A 23,362-nucleotide genomic window follows, 5' to 3' on the forward strand; every position below is an offset into this window, starting at 1 on the left:
AGAAATTTGGCGTTTTCTTTTCAATTTGCAGAAGGTCTGTATCTCTTTCTTTTCATAACTTCTGTGCTCTGGGCCATTCAAAGCATTGATTTTCATGCATACAGAACTTAACTAGCAGCTCATTAACTCTAAATTTTCACATTTTTATTCTCTAGATATCTTAACATTCAAGTTAGAATGTACCATACCAACTGGCTGATCCACTTCCTTCAGGTTCCAGGTGAGAAGAGGTCATAAGACCGAGCCAAGGGAAAAATATGAAAGAAAGAAAACTAACATTTGATGAATACTATAAGGGACAAAATTGTCATTTGCTTATTCCAAAAATATTTACTGGATGTCTACTACATGCCAGGCTCTGTGTTAGAAGCCAGGGATTCAGGCTTTTTCACTGCCTGACCACCACCATTACGGGTCACAAACATGCCACAAGGAAGGGCCTATCCCAGGTGATTCTGCCCCTATTGCCACAGAGTCCCCACCTGGCTGGAGTTGACATCGGATGATGTGAAGGAACAAATCTACAAACTGGCCAAGAAGTGCCTGACTTCCTCACAAGTCAGTGTGATCCTGAGGGATCCACAGGGTATTGCACAAGGATGTTGTGACAGGCAATGAAATCTTGAGACCCCTTAAGTCCCAAGGATTTGCTCCTGATCTACCTGAGGATCTCTGTCATTCTTAATTAAGAATGCTGTTGCCATTCAAAAGCATCTTGAGAAGGACAGAAAGGACAGGGATGTTAAATTGCATCTGATTCTGATTGAGAGCCGTATTTACTGATTGGCTTGACATCATAAGACCAAGTGATCCCTCCCCCCAATTGGAAATACGAATTATCCACAGCCTCTATGCTGGTGGCATAACTTTGTCTATGTACTCAAGCAATAAAAATCATTGTTTAACTAGAAAAAGAAATCCAGAGATTCAGACAGGCTCCTAAGATGTTATATGTTTGTGGACATGACAAACAATACACGTATAAACACATAGTGTAATATAATAATTTTAGTTTTTGATATGTGCCCTGAAGGAGACTAAAGAGATAATGAGAGATTGGAGAAGAAAGATGGTATTTTAGTTAGGTGTCAAGCTGGGCCATTCTAAGCTGATGACATTGAAGTAGAGATTTATATGAAGTGAAGGAACAAGACATCTCATTTCAACGTAAAAGAAATAGCAAGTGACAAAGCAAAATCTCTGACCCAGGAATGAGCTAGTGAGCTTGGGGACAGCTAGAAGGCCAGGGAGACTACAATGGAATTAAAGAGAACAGTGGGAGGAGAGAGGTAAAAAGGGACCAGAGTGTTTAAGTCACTATAGGCCATGGTAAAGAGTTTAGACTGTATTCTTGGGGTAGGGACAAGTAGAGATGTACCATGATTCAATTTTATCCTTTAATTGGATAGTGGACTGCTGTGAAGGAGCAAAGGAGTAGGAATGGAAACAGGTGGACCTGGCAAGAGTTTGCAACAGTTCATGCAAGTGACTATGGTGACTGGGACTAGGGTGGAAGTAGAAGGGATGGTGAACCTGTAAGATTCAGTACAAATTGTAAAGATAGGGCTAGTAAGATTAGCTGAAAGATCATATTTCGAGAATGAGGAAAAGAATGGTATAAGAATGACTCTTCCTCCCCATCATCATTATCATCATCATCATCATCACTAACCTTATGTATTTCTTATGTGTTGAGCAGTATGCTAAGTCTAGTCCTTTATGTGCATTTTCTCACAAAAACCCTTTAAATTAAGTATTATTATGATATCTATTTTACAGATGAGGAAGCAGAGGCTCAGAGAAGCTAAGTAGCCAGCTAATTAATAGAAAAGTCAAGGTTCTGATATCAAACCTGAACTGAGTTCACTCATCTGTTGCACAGCAAGCCAATCTCTGACACCAGGTGTAGTGGAAGAAAGTAGGAATTTTATTATTGCACAGCGCTGAGCAAGGAGAAAGGGCAGCTAATGCTGAAATCCCCAACTCCCCAAAAACCTAAAAGGAAGGGTTTTTACTTGGGTTTTTACATAGGGGTGGGGGAACACATGGTTTTGCTGGTCAGAGCTTTCCCACCAGCCTGTGTTTGGCCTTGAGACTACTTGCAGAGAGAAGGGAGCCCATGACCTTCCTAGTGAGCAGCTTTCCCACCAGCCTGTAGTTGTTTGCGGAGAGAAGGAGGAGATAATGAATCCAGATGGTTGTCCTTGGCCATTTATCTCCATGACAGACAGTGGATTCTGGAGCCAGGAAGCCAGGGAGTAAGCAGGTAATGAGTGCTTTGGTTTTAAGCCCATATATGCTGGGTTTAAGGTAGGGAAACTGATATCAGGGCTGGTATCAATTCAAATTGAGTCCTGCCATTACAGTAAGTTCCTCCCTCTATATTTCTGACTCCAATGCCATTACCATTCCTGTAATATCATGTGCTTATCCTTCACGTGAGTAGTACATACTCAGTCTTTCCTGTTATGCTGAGTAATCACAAGTAATCATTTTGTCTTTTTATAATAGAGTTTTTAAAGAGAAGTCAACTTATGCAAAAGTCTTGTGATGTAGTTTGGCATTGCAGTTTTCATTTCAATTTCTTGTTTCTTTATCTTGTTTAGCAAGTAAGGCTTTTATTCATACTTGTTAAGTAGCACCTATTTGGGAAAACTGAGCCCTTAACCTGTGGGATCTGATGCCATCTCCACATAGATAGCGTCAGAATTAAGTTAAATTTGTAGGACATCAGTTGATGTCCAACGAGAATTGGAGAGTTGCTTCATGATGTCGGCAAACTAGACTCTTGGTGGTGAAAACAATGCAGTCTATACAGAAGCAGAAACATAGTAATGTACACATGAAATTTACCCAATGTTATAAACAAATATTGTTACCACTGAAGTGGGGGTCATCTGCCTGCTGCAAGATATGCCAATAGCTGAGAGGCAAGGTGGTAGGAGAGAAAGGGTTTTACTCCAGCTTGCTAACAAGGGGGAAGATGGCTAACTCATGTCTGAAAGAACCATCTTACAGAACAAAGACTACAGGCCAGTTGTACAGGGGGCTGGTCTCCAGGCAGGGTAGGCAGCTGGTCTTAGTTCTTGATAGTCCTTTGTTTTACTAGATGTGCATCAGAGACCAGAGCAACACCCTATACCCTCATCTTTCAGTTGTCATTGATGATGGCTGTCAGCATAGACTCTCTGCCCAGGGGTCATCACATTCCTAAGGAACTCAAAAGAACAAAGTTATCAACTTATAGCAGCTGGGAGAGGCCATAAAATCTACAGATCATGTCCAGGTTAGTTAATCAGAGGTCATTCAAAGTTACAATATGGTTTCTTTTCTACAATATGGCTTCCCTTATGTCAAATCTGTCTTGAACTGGCATCAATGTGACCTCAATAAAATAATTTTAAAAAGAACGTTCCAGACAGTCCTAACAGACTAATACAATACCCAATCATAGATGTATCTACCTCTATTCATCACCCCCTCTTCGGGAGAACATCCAATCTAGAGCAAAGCTCTGCTTCCTTAAACCATCCCCAAAATCCTGAGCACAGGCCCACATACTATAAATCTTTTCTTACTACTTCTTAACACCCTGCTGTCCCCAAGGTATGTGTCCCTGGCTGCATCTATAGGTGTATTCTTGGTGGGCTTTGGCTGGAAGGCATGGACAGTGTCTTGAGTTCATTGAGAGATTTCCTTTGTTAAGTACTCTTGAAAGCTTATATTCATCAGTTTTACTGAATCACAAAATATTTTCCCACCCAAGTAGTTCCAGTGAAAATCTAGGGGACTTATGGTTTAAAGAACCACCCCACCATCTCCCACCCCATCCCACAATAGACAGCCCGAGGAGGGTTATGTCATGAAAATAACCTCAACACTCTTTGTCAATTCCACTATCAAGAAAGATGCCAGGTGCTTTACATAACTTATATCAGTGAAGAAATGCTTTCAGCAACCCTGTGAACCAGACATTAGCTTCCTCAACTTTAAGTGAAGGCTACACCAGCAAAATAAATGCTAAGACAGAACGTCAACTCAGTTCTGTCAAACTCCAAAGCCCATTAGGGATCACCATAAGACTTTGTTAACATAAAATATCCATTCCAAAGGACACTCCTAAATTTATGGAAATTGCTCTCTTGTTGTTGGGGGTAATTTTCATTCTCAAGTAAGTCCAGACCGCACTGAAGAGGTAACAAAGGGAATGGAAAACACACTGGGGTCACAGGTAACAAGCAAACAAAAAGATAGCCAGCGGTTCCTTAGGTTCTTCTTTTCCCCTGTGGTTGTATGCACTACTTAAAAAGGCACTATAGCATGGGAGAAAATAAGACACGAAACCTTGATATGTAAACTGCTTTTACAGGTTAGACATTTTATAGACTAGATTAGCTATTAGAAGCTTTCATAAAAGGAGCATTCAGGAAAGATTTTTTGGAAAAATGAATAAACAGTTTTACATTTTCACGCTTTATCCTCACAAAAATCCTCTGAGACGAGGAAAGAGAAAGTGGCCTCCAGGAGTGATTCTGATCAAGAGATGTCATCTTTCAATTTACTAAGGGTAAGGGAATCATTTCTAAAATTTTTGCTTCGAAGGCAAAGGCCTTTATTTTTTCCCACTGCTTACAGCATAGCTTCTTTCATATCAAACAGACATAAAATTTATCATTTTATAGTGTAGTGCTCTTTTCTTTGATCAGCTTCCTTCTCCACTGCTCAGAAAGGAATAATAGAATGACACTTAGAATATAACAAATAGCATCAAGTTTTTATTCAACAGAATTTCAGTATGCACGCTCACATGTTTATGAAGTACAAAATCATGGTGGTGTAATAATCACTTTGTAAAATTACTGAGTTTTTCATTTGAAATTCTTCGATATTAAACCAGTGTATAAATATTAGTCTGTGTGAAAGACGATGTAAGTGGAGCCATATTAAAGTAGAGCCAGAGCAGCCATTTCAGAAGAGTTGCCCTGCATGTCTTGTTTGCTTCATCTTCCAAATTGGACCAAACCGCCAACATTCCAAGAGCTCAGTAAGGACGAGAATATCCTATCTGTAAGGACTGATGAAACTGGACTTTGCTGATGCCTGAATCACTATCCAATTGACGGAGTGCAAGTCTGGCCTTTTGCCTGATAATGGAATCTCAAGCCAGTCTATGAAGTATAAACCCAGCCTTACCTTACCTGGCACCAGTGAACTCTTCTTTAATACATCTCACCTCATCCTCCCTTTTTCACATAAAAGCTCTAAGCCCCTCTCCTGTAACCAAAGCACAATTCAACAGTTAACTTGAATCTGTGCTTCCCGGGCTGCAGTCCTAACAAATTCCCAATAAGCTGCTTTTTTGTTTACGTTTACCAGAGTCTACTTCATAACTGGTTGACATCTCACTACTATTCTGTCTCCTCAGGGTACATCATATCCTGCAAATGCTTAGAGAGGGGTGGGTGCTACAACCAGACCCCTCTCCTACGTGGTTTATTCAAGACTCCTGGTCAACATTCTCACAATGCAAGGAGCATCCACTTATTTTCAAGAACATCCAAATATTTTGTCTGCCTGACTCCAAAGACCATCATTAAAATTTCAGATTTAAGGGGAACAGCGAATAGGTCCATGAAGTTCGCTCAGGTATTTTTCAGGCACAACTTCAGCCATCATCAGGTTCCCTCCCAGAGTAAGAAAATCTGGACTCTGACATCCACCAAAACACTAGTTTATCAAACGCTCACATCATAGTGGCCTGAAAGAGTCACTTCAGCTTCCAAGTATAAGTAAATTACTCCCAGTCTTCACACTGCAAAAATGATAATTGATAGGATTTCATATCTTGAGATCTTTTAAGTCAAGGTTTTTATTTTTATGTAGAATTTTAATACTTCTGAATGTATTCTGAATCACCCTTAATATTTCTTTTCTTGAATTTGCTACTTTAAATTTAGTCAGGTTCAATAGAGACCTGAGTCACTAGATAGCTAGCTTCTGTCCCACTTTGATCCACCTGACTGTGGAGGTAAGGAGTCCCTATATCAAACTGTATATAAATCTAGTCACATTGAGAATGGTATTAGAAAAACAATCTCTAGTTTGACAAAGATCCCCTAAATCTATCGGAAGCATCGTAACTGATAACATGATTTCGTGAGATTATTGACTTTGTAATGTATAAATAAATTAGCAAAGGCTTTCTAGGATTAAAATGTTCTACGAAGGTAAGACTATGACTAAGGATGCCATATTTTAACCTGAAATTTTCATTTTAAAAATACATAAAGGAGCTGGAGCTTTCTGATACAATAATTATTTGGCAAGTGCAAAATAGGCCTTTACATTCTAGAATTCTGGGGTGAGGGGTAGGCAAAAGGGGTGAAGATGGTCAAAGGTACAAACTTCCAGTTATAAAATAGATGGGTCACGGAGATGTAATGTACAGCATGGTGACTAGGGTTAACAATACTGTGTTGTGTATTTGAAAGTTGCTAAGAGAGTAGATCTTAAAAGTTGTCATCACAAGAAAAAGAAATGTGTAACTATGTGTCATAGTGGATGTTAACTAGACTTATTGTGGTGATCATTTCACAATATATACAAATATTGGATAGTGTTGTATACCTGAAACTAATATAATGTTATATCTTCATTATATCTCAAAAAGAAATTCTAGAATTCTGAAAACGACTTTCTCATGGATGGCACATGTACTCTGGAGCACGCATGTACACCTCTCTCTCTCTCTCCTTGACTCCCAGAGAAAAGAAGTATAGTTAATAAGCAATAGGTTCGATGTCTGCTCAAATTTACAGTTTGTTAGGAAGTGAGTAATCGGGATTATTCTCACATTGACCGTACATGATCTAAAGAAGAACAGCAAAATTTCTCAAAGTAAATACTGGAAAATAGGAAAGGGAAGTTCTTGGAAGTCAGATTATATAGCTTCGTGCAGACCTTTCTAAACTTCTCACTTCTAAATGCTCTCTGGGTTCTGTGAGGCAGAAGTAGCTAAAGTGAAGCAGAGAATGACATGATGATGCAGACACTTGAGACTAAGAAGGTGACAAAATCTTGATGCCTAAAGTTTAGCAAAAGCCAAGTGGAGATTGAGTCACAGAGCACAGTAAAGCCTAGCTGTGGATTCATTGAGCCAGGAGGCAGAGCCCCGGAGGACAGTGGGGACAGATCTGCCACTGACGGACACTCTCAAGGCTGGCTAGAATGGAGGGCATTTGAGTGACAGTTGGCTTCTGGGTGTAAGAACTTTTTTATCAGATTATAACATGGAGTGAACACCCCAAGAGATCTTCCGGAGAGTGTCTGCAATGCACGTTTGAAGGGGTGTTCGAGTGGGTACGTTCCAGCCCCTCTGCAATGAGGAATGTCGAGGAAACTAAAAGAGATACCCTAAAGTGAAACCGTTGGGAGAAAACAATACTATCGAGGATTTTCAGCTTCTGCTGGCTCAGATGAATGGAATCAGTTCTCTTTTTTCCTGTTTTTACTAGGTCGTTTTGTTTGATATAAACTCGTTGCTTTATAGATCTTTAAAATTCCCACAAGGTAAGAAAATTTCTCTAAACATCCAAACTGACCCACAGGTTACATAGCTCTCAGAAAAGAAAAAGTGTGCATTTCTTATCTACTACTGAATTGAGTGTGCTGTGTTCCCATCTTATCTTTCCAGGGTAAATAAGGGATAACATCAAGTTATATTTCTGAATCTGATTTTCCTAGTCTCTAGGCAGTTCCCTGGGAGAAAAGGCATGGACTCTTTCAGACCTACATGGCAGCACCAATTTAAAAGCCTCCCTAATCATTTTTTAAATTAACACATCCTCTGCAAATACTAAAAACACTAACCAAATTTAAGGAGCCACAAAAGTATCTTGATACTCTTGATGTTAGGCTAGAACAATTTGTTCTACTCAATAAATTAAAGCTTTTGAGCCCAAAGCTCCAGGACAATAAGCACATGATGTTTTATAAAGAATTTTCAATAAACACTTATGAGTTTTCACAAAATAGTATTTCACGAAAAAGCGTTGTTCGATCATTCTAAACTGCAACAATAACTGAAGTAAGAGGCCGCCCGAACCATTTATTACCAAACTATTGTGTACCCACCATAAAATGCAGATTCATGATGTTTTTGTGCTTACAGTGAATGTTTCATCTGACTTTTTTCTGAACAAGAGTAAGAATTAAAATATTTTTCCCGTGCTTACAGCGGCATGAAAGAACATGGAGAAATTACATTTTCAAATATACTTCCATCTCACTTTCAGCTTCTGATAGTAACATCTGCCCACAAAGATGACATTTTGTCTGTGTTTCTTTAAATTGTTTGCCATTACAATGTCTATCAAAACCAAATTTACACCCCAGACAGATGCAAAGCGTAGCTTTTTCTATAGTATTTTCCAGAATGAGTCATTTGTCTATCAGGCAAAAGCTATACAGTCTTATTCATGCTGCAACAGCAACTCTCTTTTCAGAGTTACTGACAGCCGTAGTTACTTTCAGTGTAGCAGGATCGTTCCCTCCTAGACTGCCATTCACAAATTTACGAAGCCATAGAAAGGCTTTAGTACCAATTTTGCCCCTTGGTGGATCCAAAACGATTGTCACTATCTGAGCAAAAGTGGGAGAGTTTTCTCATAAAAAGTGTAGCCTTGGCAAAGCCGTCCCACAGAGTATCCTGCCCTTTTTAAAAATCTCAGATCCCTTTAAGAATCCAAGAAAAAGTTATGAATAATTTCCCTAGAAATAAATACACATAGGGAAGACTCACAAACACGTGTGTGGTTTCAGCAGTTCGCTGATTCCGGAACTTCGCTCAGGGACCCAGGTTAAAACTTTCGCCCACACCTTTTGAAATGGGTTCAGTTGCCCAGCGAGGTTATCGTTTGTCCATTTTGTGCTACCAATATCTGCACAGTGACTTAAAAATGTGACCAATGGACAGAAGACATTGGACTCTATTAATTGATATTCAAAATGGCTGGAGTTTCATTTCCCTACAATCAGTTCTCAACACTGTATTCCATTTCTCCCCCTTAGTTATCGTTAAGGACAACACTTGAGATAGCCCTTTTCTCCTTCTACATACAACCCTTATGTTCAGAAACTTTTTCTCCCTTTGGGGAGACCCTTAGTATCGATTTTAGCTGTGTTCTACCCACTAGACTACACACAGAGAGACTCCTCCACGCCTCTGTGCATCGCTCTCTCACTGCATCCTCAACTTTTTCTTTGGTGGATAATTTCCCCTTGCTCAATATTAACTGCGGGCTAGATACACAGATTGGCTGTCTCACTATGTGCCTCCCATTCCTCAGTTTTCCTGGTACATCTAGAAAGCACCAAAGAGTCACTGCCAGACTCTCTGTCGACGTCCTTTCAGGTCACAGGCTTGTCTCTAGACCTTGACAATGAGAATAAGAATTCTCTTGGCTAATCTATATACCATGTCTCTCCTCCGACCTCTGTTGAACTCCTCTCAGCCCTCTTTTTCATTGGTATTGCATAGTATTTAAATTAGTAATTTGTACTGTCTGATTGACTAATCTGAAGAAATCATATTCTTAATAAACCAGTACCATTTTTTTCTAGACACAAAGATCTGCTCCTACTAAGTCAAAGACCAGAGGAACCTGCTCTCCTGGGAGTTGATAATGGCAATTGCCAAATTCTCTGTGTATACAACGTAGTTGAAACACACCTACTTTCCTACTGTGCAGTCTCTGTGGGTTGTCCACTAACCAACCAAGGAAAGAAGAAACAATTTATCCATTTACTCATTCAAGAAATATTTACATAGCTCCAGACTGTTATCAGTCTGGAAGCATGGGAGGGAGAAGGAGAGACAGACAATATCGTCCATCCTCCCCTCTCCCCACCTGCCCCCACCACTACTGGCCCCATGGAGATTACATTCTTGTGGAGGGATGACAAAAAACAAACAGAGGATTGAATAAGATCATTTCAGATAGTGAAAAATAGGGTTAAAAAAATCAAATGATGTGATGTTAAGATCATTTCAGATAGTGAAAAATAGGGTTAAAAAAATCAAATGATGTGATGTTGACTGAGATCAAAGTTACGCTTAGGTTTGGAGAGCAAGGAAGACCTTACTGCCGAGATGACAATTGAGCAGAACCTGATTAAACAGCCAGTCATGCAAAAATCAGGGAGGCAGAACTTTCTACACAGAATGACAAAAGTCTAAGGTAGGAATGAAGTGGGCCATTTATCCAGGAGTGGATAATTTGTCTGTGTGACTGGAACAGAGTGAGCAAATGGGAAAGTGGCATGACATGAGATTGGCGAGAAAGAGTTCATGCTTTTCAGCTTCATAGCAAGAGTAAGGGAGTTTGGATTTTAAATACTAGAAGGAAAACCAATGGAAAGTTACAGCAGAGGGGCCGGCCCCGTGGCCGAGTGGTTAAGTTCACACGCTCTGCTTCAGCAGCCCAGGGTTTCACTGGTTCGGATCCTGGGCGTGGACATGGTACCGCTCATCAGGCCACGCTGAGGCGGTGTCCTACATGCCACAATGAGAAGGACCCACAACTAAAATATACAGCTATGTACTGGGGGGACTTGGGGAGAAAAAAGCAGGAAAAAAGAAAGAAGATTGGCCAGAGTTGTTAGCTCAGGTGCCAATCGTTAAAAGAAGAAAAAGAAAGTTACAGCAGAGGGTGACATAATCCTATTCACATTGCTGGAAGATTATTCTAGCTGTAATATGCAAGTAGACTGTAATGGGATAAGAGCAGATGCAGGAAATGAGAGAAAACTAAACCTAAGTACTCCATACTACGGAGAAACGATTATTCTTCACCCACTTTTGAAAAGTGATTTTTTTTTTGGCCTCCTAAAAATACAAATTCTTACAACAAAAACGATCACTACCAAATCAAAACATTATGAAGATAAAAACTCAAGTTGGCACCTTTGTCTCATGAAATGCTTTTGAAGATCAAATCAAAACAGAGAAGCCTTTTGGCGTGACCTTGTCAGCTAAAGATTCTTTGTAGTTCTTTGAGCATTTAACTCTCAGAGGCAGATGGTTACCTAAAGTTAACGGCTGCTTCGAAGGTTTTATCAGTTGATTCACTTGAAATAAAACATACAAAATATGACATTCTAGTTGTGTTTTGACTACCGCTTTAAAGCTTTGAATCACAGTAGATTGCTTGTAATGTTACGTAATTGGATATAAACTTGTAGGAATCACGTGGACAGGGGTCTGTGTCTGGGTGAGATGGCTTCTACAGCTGTCATTATGCTTCAATCATATTTTTTTTTCTTAAAGATTGGCACCTGAGCTAACAACGGTTGCCAGTCTTCTTTTTTTTTCTGCTTTTTTCTCCCCAAATCCCTCCAGCACATAGTTGTGTATTTTCAGTTGTAGATCCTTCTAGCTGTGGCACATGGGACGCCGCCTCAAGGTGGCCTGACGAGTGTTGCCGTGTCCTCACCCAGGATCTGAACCAGCGAAACCATGGGCCGTGGGAAGCAGAGCGCACGAACTTAACCCCTAGGCCATGGGGCCAGCCCCAGCTTCAATCATATTAACTGCATTAAAATAAAAGAAACAGCAGATATAGCTAGTCATAAAAAAAAACAAGAAAAGAAAAAATACAAGGATGTGTTGCTATGATACAAAGACCTATTTTTCATACATCACCCTTGAATATCTGAGTCTTCTAGATTCACAGTTTAAGCTCTTCCTCTAGAATGTTCGGTATGTTTATTTTTGCCTCTCCTTCCATGTTCAGCACAACTATTCCCACCTTTTTAATCATCGTCTACTGCCCAGTGCACCCTCATTTACTTTAGTGGATTTTTCTCACTGCCAGGAGTGAAGCAGTTAATCTAGAATTTTGATGGTTATTGATGTTTAAGATATTTCTCTGTCCTGATAACAGGGACATTTAGAAACTCAAATTACCATGCAAAGATATAAATGTCGTTCTAATGGGAGAAACTGCAGACATCACTGAATGCTCCAGAAGCATAGCGATGCAGGCAGGCCCCCAGGCGCTGCACAGATGCTACCACTAAGCCCTATTCATGTTCCACGTGGAAAGTTACCTCTATCGTTCCCATTGCCATCACCATCATTCCCATACATGAAAGATGCTCAATATTCGACCATGGACCAGCTAGAGGAGAATCAAGCATGTAGCAAATACCACCAGATTTTTCTTCCCTAAAATTCAATCTTCCCGAAAAATACTATCTTTGTAACTTTACTGACTTCTTTCTTTTATTCAGTCCTTTTCCACAGATCTCCTTTCTAAAATCTCAAATCTTCCTATGCCAAATAACAAAAGACACAAATTCAGCACCATAAATATTTTAGCTAATTTTCTAGCTATTGTCATCATTCAAATTTGACAAGCCCAAATAAAATAATTAAGTTTCTGTCTCTGGTGACATACAAGAAAAGCCAAAATATGGTGAAATGGTGGCTTTGTCAATGCTTTATGAATACCACATAAAGGGAATATTGTGATTTTTTTTCTGAAATCAGTGGGCACACTCTTCATTTTTATATTAATACATTCTGCCTTTAGACCAAGAATCACAGATCAAGCTTTCAAGTCTCTGTACTCATTTCCCAACCTGCTTTATTTGGTGATGTGTTTTCTGTAGACATTGAGCAATTGTCAGTCATCCTCGCATTTCATCAGCTCCCTACAAATATATTAGTGCTGACATGCTGATCTATTAAGTAATGTATGAAGCAAACCACAAGCTTGTGTTTCGATGAGTCATGAGAAGCTTGAGAAAAATCCAACAAAGGGTGGGGAGCAAAGGAAAACTTGATTAGTTCAAGTGAAACTGACTCAGAGAAATAGATTAATTCGCTGGCTCCACCAGTATCTGGTTTTCTTAAGAGAAGACTTCTGCGGCTGTTTCAACTATGCTCACTTTTGCCTTTTAAGCTACGTTTGTGACAATAGACTGTCACTGGCGTAGACCGTCGGAGCAAGGCGTGGTTTTGGTGATAGAGAAGAGCATCCAGGTAGGAAAACCAGACCTGGCTCTAAAGGGGCTGTTCTCACAGTGAAGCTAAAGGGCTCCTACCTGGAGGAGGAGAATGTCACCTACTACCCCAGGAGCCACTGAGAAGACAAAGCCAGCAGGTGGCAGAATTGGTCCTGATCGGGATGTCGAAGTGCAGGTCCCGGCTAGTTGGTGAAACAAAAAGAGGGGTCAATGTGGGGCAGCTTGCGTCCATCTTAAACCCTGCTTGGGATGAAAGGTTTTCTTCTGCCCACACTGGGGTGACTTCAGGAACCACTGGTCAAGTGAGAATCATATTTTGGTCTGAAGGAAGTCCTCCCCACTGCCTCTGAAGCAGCACCTGCCTTGATGGGTGAAAGTGTTGTGGACAGGCTAACAGGAGAAAACCTGAGGATCCAGATATAAAATATAACCAACATTTGCCTCAGAAGTCTTCAGGGGAAAGACACGTTCCCAAGGTGGTTTTAAGTCCTTAAGACTGAATCCCAAGATGGCTGTGTGGGCCTCTCTGGAGTCCTGTCTGTTGAAATACGCCTCTTCAAATTAACAAGTTGCTCCTCTCCTCCTTTCCCTTTCCTGGGGAGGGATCAGCACTGAAGCCATTGGGGGAGGAGGAAGAGGTGAAGATGGGGTGAACTGAGATGACAGCGGTGTGGTCAGAAGAAGGGGTCGAGCAAACAGGTCAATATATTGGGTTAAGGGAAGCCAGGTTTCCCACGGGCGGATGGGAATTTACTGACGCAGAAAGTTGGAAGGCCACAATGAGCTCAGGCGTTGAATTGGAATGGGTGTTGTTGGAGTAAACTCATGACTTTTAATATGTACATATATATGAGAAGAGATATAGAAATAGACATTTCTGCATTTGTGTATGTGTGCATATGTATGTATACACACATATATATATACATATACATATATGTACGTATGTATTTTCTAGCCGATTCTAATTGTGGGGCAGGGAAAACACAAGATGGGCATCTTTTGGACTAGAAAGTAAGGACATACTCAAGATAAGTTTAAAAACAAAACAGCATGGGGACATGTGAAAGGGATATAGGAGCCAACCTGAAAGAGCTCTCAATACCCAAAGCTGAAACAATTTGAGCAATGAAACAGAGTAATGGATAATAACTCAAAGAATAAAATAAATATCCATGATATAATTAAATGATTGAATACACAAGTAAATGAGGACAAAGGGACAAATCTTCTTTTACGGAAGAATTCCAAATAATAAATGTAGAAGTAATGAGAGAAATAGAAAGCTATCATCAGAATTTCATAGTAATCATTGCTGTAGGTTAATTCCACTGATAGATGCTAAAATTAGTGGTTAAAACTTTAAGGAGAAAAACAATATTAGCATAGCCTCAGAGTATCACCCCATAATATTTATTAATTATCATGGTGCCTATTAATTACTGCGATTCCAGGAGGCAGAGCTTAACTACCCTTCTTTGAGTGTGGTCTGGATTTAGTGACTAGTTTCTAAAGAACAGAACATGCAATGGGAAAACAGCAACTTTGCACGAGAGAAACCTGTCAGACACCACCCTAACTGAGTGACCAAGGTTAACATCACCATGTGAGTCATGTTGATGTCATGTACCCACTAATATGTCGAGATGAGAAGAACATGTGAGCTCCATGGTATTCTTCCCAAATGTCCATAACCCCAGTCTAATTAATCATGAGATGTCATCAGACAGACACAAATTGAGAGATATTCTACAAAATACCTGACTGGTACTCTTCCAAAGTGTCAAAGTTGTGAAAAACAAGGAAGGACAGAGAAACCACAAAAGACTAAAGGATGCTAAGGAGACATAACAACTAAATGCAGTGTGATATTCTAGACTGGATCCTGGAACAGAAGAAGGACGTTAGTAGAAAACCTGGTCAAATCCTAACCATCTGTAGCTTGGCTGAGAGTGTTATTCCAATGCTAATTTCTTAGTTTTGATCATGTATCATGGTTATGTAAGATATTAACATTAAGGGAAGCTGGGTGTAGGGCAAACAGGAACTCTGTACTCACTTTGCAATTCTTCAGTACATCTAAAATATTTCAAAATTAAAATGTTTTGGGGTCAGCCGTGTGGCCGAGTGGTTAAGTTCACGTGCTTTGCTTTGGCAGCCCAGGGTTTCACTGGTTCAAATCCTGGGCGTGGACGTTGGCACTGCTAGTCAAGCCATGCTGAGGTGGCATCCCACATGCCACAACTAGAAGGACCCACAACTAAAAATGCACAACTATGTACCAGGGGGCTTTGGGGGGTGAAAAGGAAAAATAAAATCTTTGAAAATAAATAAATAAATAAAATGTTTTTTTAAAAGACTAGATAGATAATCAAGCCACTTAGTATTTTACAGTGAAACATACACACACACACACACACACACACACATACAATCTTCTTTGGCTCCTCAAATGCTATTTCTTATCACACTTTTAAATTTCTAATTTGAAATGTTTTCTAATTTTAAATATTTTTTAATTTAAAAGATTGACCTTGGTCAAGAGAATGAGAAAACAAGCCACAGACTGAGAGAAAATATTTGCAAAAGACATATCTGATAAGAGATTATTATCCAAAATATACAAAGAACCCTTAAAACTCAACAATAAGAAAATAAACAAACCAATTAAAAAGTGAATAAAGAACTGAACAGACACCTCATCGAAGAAGATATACAGATCACAGATAATCCTATGAAAGGGCACTCAACACCACACATCATCTAGGGAAGTGCAAGTTAAACAACATATCTTTCAGAATGGCCAAAATCCAAAACACTGACATAACTAAATGCTGGTGGTGATCTGGAGGAATAGGACTTCTCATTCAAAGCTGGTGGGATTGCAAAAATGGTACAGCCATTTTGGAAGATAGTTGAGCAGTTTCTTACAGAACTAAACACACTCTTCCCATGCAACACAGCAATTGCGCTCCTTGGTATTTACCCAAATGAGTTGAAAACTTCTGTCCACACAAAAAAACTGCATGTGGATGTTTATAGCAGCTTTATTCATGATTGCCAAAACTTGGAAGCAACCAAGACGTCCTTCAGTGAGTGAAAGGATCAATAAACTGTGGAACATCCAGACAATGGAATATAATATTCACTGCTAAAAAGAAACGAGCTATCAAGCCAAGAAAAGACATAGAGGAATCTTAAATGCATATTACTAAGTGGAAGAGGGTAATCTGAAAAGGCTCCATACTTGGACTGTGTGAATCCAATTATATGACATTCTGGAAAAGGCAAAACTATGGAGACAGTAAAAAGATCACCGGTTTCCAGGGAGTAGGAGGAAGGGATGAAAAGGTACAGCACAGATGATTTTTTTAATAGACTTTATTTTTTCGAGCAGTTTTAGGTTCACAGCAAAATTGAGAGGAAGATACACAGATTTCCTGTATACCCGCTGCCAGGGCACATGCACAGCTTCCCCCACTGTTAGCATCTCCCACTACAGTGGTACATTTGTTACAATTGATGAACCTACATTGACACATCATTATCACCCAAAGTCCAGAGTTTACATTAGAGTTCACTTTTTGTTATACATTCTAAGGGTTTGAATGAATGTATAAAGACATGTATTCACCATTATAGTATCCTACTGACTACATTTACTGGAACACAAAGCTTACAATGTGTCAGACATATCCAAAAAGCTTTGTATCCATAACCTACTTAATAATCACATTTCTATGCATAGCCACTTTTATAATTACTCCTTTCCAGAGAAGGAAACACACTCGGGAGCTTGAGTAACTTGCTGAGAAACCAGAAAAGCAGGAGACAGGTAAAGCCTGGTTCATACTTTGCAGGAAAACAAAAGAATACTCCTTAAAAAATTACCTTTTTTAGCTTAAGAGTTGTTAAAGATAACCTGAGGCACATTAAAATTTCCAAGCGTTTATTGGAGGGCTAAGTGGAAAGTGGATAGGAGGCTCCGCCCAACAGAAGCCAGGGAAAAAGCTTTTACAGAGAAGATGCGGAAGCAAAGCAAGGAAATTATTTGATTGGCTCTCGCTTAAGCTGTTGCCTTACTTGGGAAAGCTTCATTGGCTGTTTGTGATTAGCTGTTCTTCAATTTCCTTTTCTCAAGTTCAAGCTAACTGACTCTGGCTTAGGTTTTGGTTTGTTTCCATAGGCTCCAAAGGCATTAGAGCCACCTGGGTCTAATGGTTGGCTTGTTTAATTACTTTAACACAGTATAGCTGAATTTGGAGGCATTCGAGTCCTACTCGTAACAAGCACCTTGAAATTTTACATTTCTTATACCAAACTACAATACTGACTGAGGAATCAAATTTACAAGCAAGTTCAGTAGTCTCCACAGAAAAATCACATTGTTTTTTGTGGATTCAGAATGGAATTTTTTTCCATATATAGTTACCTTCAACTTGTGCTTATTATAGATTTGTAATGCAAGTACTCAAAAAGGGGGCACTGTTTCAAAAGAATGCCTATTTTATGCTAATGAAAGCAAACAGCCACTAACTAGTTTGTACTATCAATGTTTGGCCCAAGGCAAATTTGATCTACAATGTTTTTATTCAAAACTAATCACTGAAGAATCTCAAGTCGTTAGAATATATATTATAAAGAATGTTGTCTTTGCATCTCTCATTTAGAGTATGTAAATGTAACTAAGACCACAGGGAGAGTAAATAACCTTAACAGAGGACACAGTACTTACTGCCTGTCCAGAGGGGGTTACAGCAGGAATAATGTAAGGCAAAAGGAAAGGCTAGGTAGGGTTGGCCAACTGTTTTTATGAAAGGTGACCCTTTAATCAGTGATAAAGATAAAGAAGGAACAGGAGAGGGAACATAACAGAAGGAAAGAAACAATGACAATTTTGTCCCTTCTGGTTCTTAACTCTTGATGGCTTCTCATTATCAGTAAAATAAATTCCAAAGTCCTTAGCATGTCGTGCCAGTTCTCTGTGAATCCATGATTCCTAGGCTGCATTGCCAGGCATGATTCCACAGGTTCCAATTTCACAGAATTACTCAAATTCACCAGACTCAGTCTTTGCTTTCCAGCCTCAGTGCCTTTACTCATGTACTCCCTCATCTTAAAATGTCCTCATTCAAGATTTAATGCAAAGGCGACTCTGGCTGAAAAGCTTTCCCAGATCATATTTTATTTTCCAGTTGAAATTTATCTTTCTTCCCTCTTCCTGTATCACCAATGTATTTTACACAGATGTAAGAGCACTTATCACATCCTGCCTAGTGCAGCCCTTAGCTGAAACTGTCCTATTTCCTTTGAAGGGCTGTAATCTGAGCGCAGACAACACATCTTTGTCATCTTGTACTCCCCAACACACCTATTCCAACGCCCAACACATAAAATGATCCTAGAATCTTCAGCTCAGAGTTGAAAGGAAACTTAAAGATCAAATAGTAAATGTCATAAGGTGTCAAGAAATGCTTGATGCAAGAATGATGGAGGAAAGATTGAGGCAAAAGGCTACAAAAAGAAAATTATAAAAGGCAATGGTAATAACAAACATTTATTAAGTACTTATCATGTGCCACACAACCCCAAGCCCATTATGTATATCATCTCATTTAATGTTCATAACAATTTAACAAGGTAGGTATTGTTATCACTCTCATTTTAACAGAGAAGCAAACCAAGATACAGAGAGGTTAAATAATTTGCCCAAAGTTGAACAGTTAAGGAAGGATGGAGCCAGAATTCAAACTTTGGTGATTTGACTCTCATGTCTACACTTGTCGTAAAATTCAGTTCAGTCAGTAGAGGGGCATTTCACACACACCTGAGAAGGAAGCTTCAGGAACCAGTGAATGAAATGTACTTTCCATCCTGCTACCCTTTAAACGCCCACACAAGGACACCAGGTGTCATTATCTTGAAGTTAAAATGCTTACCTGAAATGGCCAACATTCGCATAATGTTCTAAAACATTCATATAATGTTGCATTTTCAGAAAGCACATTTCTATGATTTTTAATGCACAAATCCCCATGAAAGCAACACTTTTGATAACCAGCCCAGCATTGTAGGCACAATAGAGGAAATACAGTGAATTTAATCAAAAATATGTACCCAGCCATTGGGGCCCCTTGGGGAACACTTGCTAGAAAAACCACATGTAGCTTTCATTTTCTATCATCCGGCCCTAACATGGCCCTTGTTTTTTCTGCTTAGTAATAATTCAAAGCAGGTTGCCTGTAAGAACAATATTTTAAAGACTAATTTTTTATTACTTTGATGCTAAGCAAATTTTCCAAATTTTCCCATTCCAATCAAAGCCCAATAAGATATTTATAAACTACTGAGGCTGATAGTTTATTATTTTTCATTTTTTAACCAGAATGGAATAACACCAGGTATAGTTGTCATATACATTCTCTGTGGTCACAACATGGACAAGGTGTAACGTCTCTTTGACTTTAGGGGATGTGTGGGTCAGTTCAGGTTTCAGAAATCTCCTTAAACTCAGCCCAGTGTTGAGGCCGGCCTGGTGGCATGGTGGTGAAGTTCACATGCTCCTCTTCAGCAGCCTGGGGTTCGCCGGTTTGGATCCCAGGCATGGACCTACACACCGCTGGTCAAGGCATGCTGTGGCGGTGTCCCACATACAAAATAGAGGAAGATTGGCACAGATGTTAGCTCAGTGGCAATCTTCCTCAAGCAAAAAGAGCAAGATTGGCAATGGATTTTAATTCAGGGCCTGTCTTCCTCACCAAAGAAAAAAATAAACAAAAAACCCCAAAACTCAGCCCAATGTAATAGTAGGGCAAATTTTAAAGTTGAGCATGGAAAAACCTTGGAAACTGCTATAAGGAGTATTCAATAAAAAGCAAAGTATGTCCCTGAACAGACATTTCTCAAAAGAAGATATGAATATGGCCAATAGACACATGAAAAGATGTTCATCATCGCTAATCATCAGGGAAATGCAAATCAAAACTACACTAAGATATCACCTTGCACCCGTTAGATTGGCAAAAACATCCAAAACCAAGAGCGACAAATGTTGGAGAGGTTGTGGAGAAAAAGGAACCCTCATACACTGTTGGTGGGAATGCAAACTGGTACAGCCACTATGGAAAACAGTATGGAGATTTCTCAAAAAGTTAAAAATAGAAATACCCTATGACCCAGCCATCCCATTACTGGGTATCTATCCTAAGAACCTGATATCAGAAATCTCAAGAGTCCGTTGCACCCCTATGTTCATCACAGCATTATTTACAATAGCCAAGACGTGGAACCAGCCTACATGCCCAGAAACTGATGATTGGATAAAGAAGATGTGGTATATATACACAATGGGATACTACTCAGCCATAAAAAAAGACAAAATTGGCCCATTCACAACAACGTGGATGGACCTCGAGGGTATTATGTTAAGCGAAATAAGCCAGTCAGAGAAAGACGAACTCTATATGACTCCACTCATAGGTGGAAGTTAGTATATTGATAAGGAGATCAGATCGGTGGTTACCAGGGAAAAGGGGGGGTGGGGGGAGGGCACAAAGGGGGAAGTGGTGTACCCACAACATGACTAACAAAAATGTACAACTGAAATCTCACAAGGTTGTAATCTATCATAACATTAATAAAAAAAAAAAAAAAGCAAAGTATGTCCCCACTTCATCTTCAATTAAACACAGCCACACCTACACACAATTTGCCTTGGCTCCCTGCCTACCAGCGTGTTGAGCCCTTCCAGGAGCACCACTCACACTATAGTCTAAGTAAATGCTCCTACCCTGTGTTCCTCCCTCTCTTTCTTGCTTACAGACCATCAAGTGGCCTCACCATGCCCTGATTTCCGGGGAAAACCAGATCTCTTGCCTTTCATTCATTTTATACAAATACCATGACTGATTTAGACCTGAAAGAGCTACCCTTTCTACATTTTAACAGGAGGAAAAAAAAAAAAACCTCTGACCGGATTAGAGCCTAATGCTGAAGGCTTTGGAATTTCAGGCATCAGTCAGCAGATAGCAAAATATATCGGTAGATCCAAGCATCTCATCTTTGATAATAAATTAGATAGATGAGTGCCAGCCCTCTTACATTAAGCCAGCCCTGCTTCCTCTTTTTCATGTAACTTCAGGGTCCTTCACCCCCGGTGTTTCTGTCGGTGAACCGGGAATGTAGTGTAGCAAAAGAGAGGTGGGTGGAGAACCAGAAGACTAAGGCTAATGGCCAGTGTCACTGCTTATCAGTAGCTCCAGCCTCAGTTTCCCCATCCTGGGGCACTTGGGTGGTTGATTTTTTCATTCAACCCACGTTTATAAAGCTCTCACTGTAAAATGAGAATGATAATAATACCATCCCCTGGGGCTGGGGCCGTGGGGCGTTTTCAGTGAGTGCGCACGTGTGAACCTTTGGCACAATCCCTGTGCCACTCAATAAATGCTAACTAGTATTGTTGAATATCTATAAAGTTACGTGGAATTCGATCTCGAAAGAAATTGCCCTGCAACTTACGTCTTGTTTACAAAAGCTCACATTTACTCTTCCCCAGGTTTTCATTACTCTCTCTCCTACTAAGATGACAGGACTCCAGATGTTGTTTCTCCTTTCTCAAATTACATCACACCTTCGATGCCTCACTCTCAATCAGGATTAATAGACTCTAATTGCAGACATTATTGATGCGAACGGCGCTACTTCCTGATAAATGAGCTGCCGGCGCACGGTGTCCCATCACGACATGTAGATGAGCACAGGGAAAGCAGTGTCATTCCACACATCACTCTTGGCTCCCAGGACTCGGTTGATGGCACCTAGCAGTCTCCTTGTTTCAGGGCACGTAGCTTTGCCAGCCACTGATTGTCATCAAACAATACCTTCTCATATTTTTCTATGGTTTGCTTTTGCAAAGAGATCCTTTCTCAAATAGTCCAATTGATTCATTTCCAAGCCACTGGAAAACATAATCACATGGTACAGACAGAGCAATAGAACGTTTTGGTAGCTCTCACATTTTCTCGGAGGAAATGAGAAAAAAATAAAAGACTGTGTTTAGACTGAAGTTTGAGAATGAGAGTTTCCAGGCTCAGAGGGCAGCACACACATGGCTTTGTGGTGACATTTTTTACAAGGATTTTAGGCAAATCCTTTGATTAACATTCATACTGGAAATGAAACATCATCTTTGCCATAGAATTTATTCTGCAACTGTTGAAGGCTTGAGCGTTTAACCTCTCAACTTTCCCAACATGTTAACATGTCACAGATGATTCTAAATAAATAGAATGGCCAGGATTGTACTTGGCTTGCCAAGTACAGTAAGCTCAACCATCAGGGAAACTCGAAAGAAAAATGAAAATAATGCATTTGATCAGGTTCATTCTACAGAACATGGACAATAATGAAGAGAGTAGCCAGAATCAGAAAGGAAAAAATTCAAGGCCCACCTGGTCGTGTAGTGGTTAAGTTCATGTGCTCTGCTTCAGCAGCCTGGGGTTCGCAGGTTTGGATCCTGGGTGCAAACCTACACACTGCTCATCAAGCCTTGCTGTAGTGGTGTCCCACATACAAAATAGAGGAAGATTGGTACAGATGTTAGCTCAGGGCCAATCTTCCTTGCCAAAAAATAAAATAAAATAATGCTGAAAATAAGAAAGGAAAGAATTCTATTATTCTTCACGTTGAATTTCGAAATCTCTAGACAGGGACTCTATTATTTTTCTGCCAAGCTCCTCTGACCACGATAAGATGCTGTTGTCAGAGTAAGGCGCTGAGAAGGTGGAGGAAGATCCACCTGCCTCCAGCCATACTGGTCTTATTTCAGGTCCTCCAACTCATTCGTTTTTTCCTCACCTCAGAGCCTTCACATTTGCCCTTCTCTCAATCTAGAACATTCTACATGCCCTCCCCCACCTAGCTAACTCCTACATATTCTTTAATTTCAACATAAACACCACTCTCTCATAGTGATCATTGCAGACACAGTGTCCCGCTGACCCAGGTTTCCTTCCCTCACACCCTTAAACTGTCACTGTCGCCCCCTGCCTCCTCTGTAATGCTCTTCACACTTGTAACGATTTGTCAGCGTGGCTCTTCTCCATGGCCTGTTTAGTCCATGAGGAGGAGGACCAGGTCTTTATCTCTGTGTCCCTAACACTTCACATAGAGCCTTTCACATTTTAGGCACTCAATAAATATTTGTTGAGTTAGTTTCTTAACATATGAATGAATGAATTCAGGCATTTTGATGCATTTTTATGGGGTGGGCATGAAGTGATGCCAGGAGACTTGCATTTATTTATTTATTTATTTATTTAATTTATTTCTTTTT

General features: G+C 39.9%; 1 pseudogene; it reads left to right on the top strand.

Annotated features, from left to right (window-relative positions):
* Positions 1-257: 257 nt before the first annotated feature.
* Positions 258-866, top strand: LOC139042479 (small ribosomal subunit protein uS15-like; annotated as a pseudogene).
* Positions 867-23,362: the final 22,496 nt, after the last annotated feature.

This window comes from Equus asinus, chromosome 29 (genome assembly GCF_041296235.1).
Source record: "Equus asinus isolate D_3611 breed Donkey chromosome 29, EquAss-T2T_v2, whole genome shotgun sequence".
Taxonomy (NCBI): Eukaryota; Metazoa; Chordata; class Mammalia; order Perissodactyla; family Equidae; genus Equus; species Equus asinus.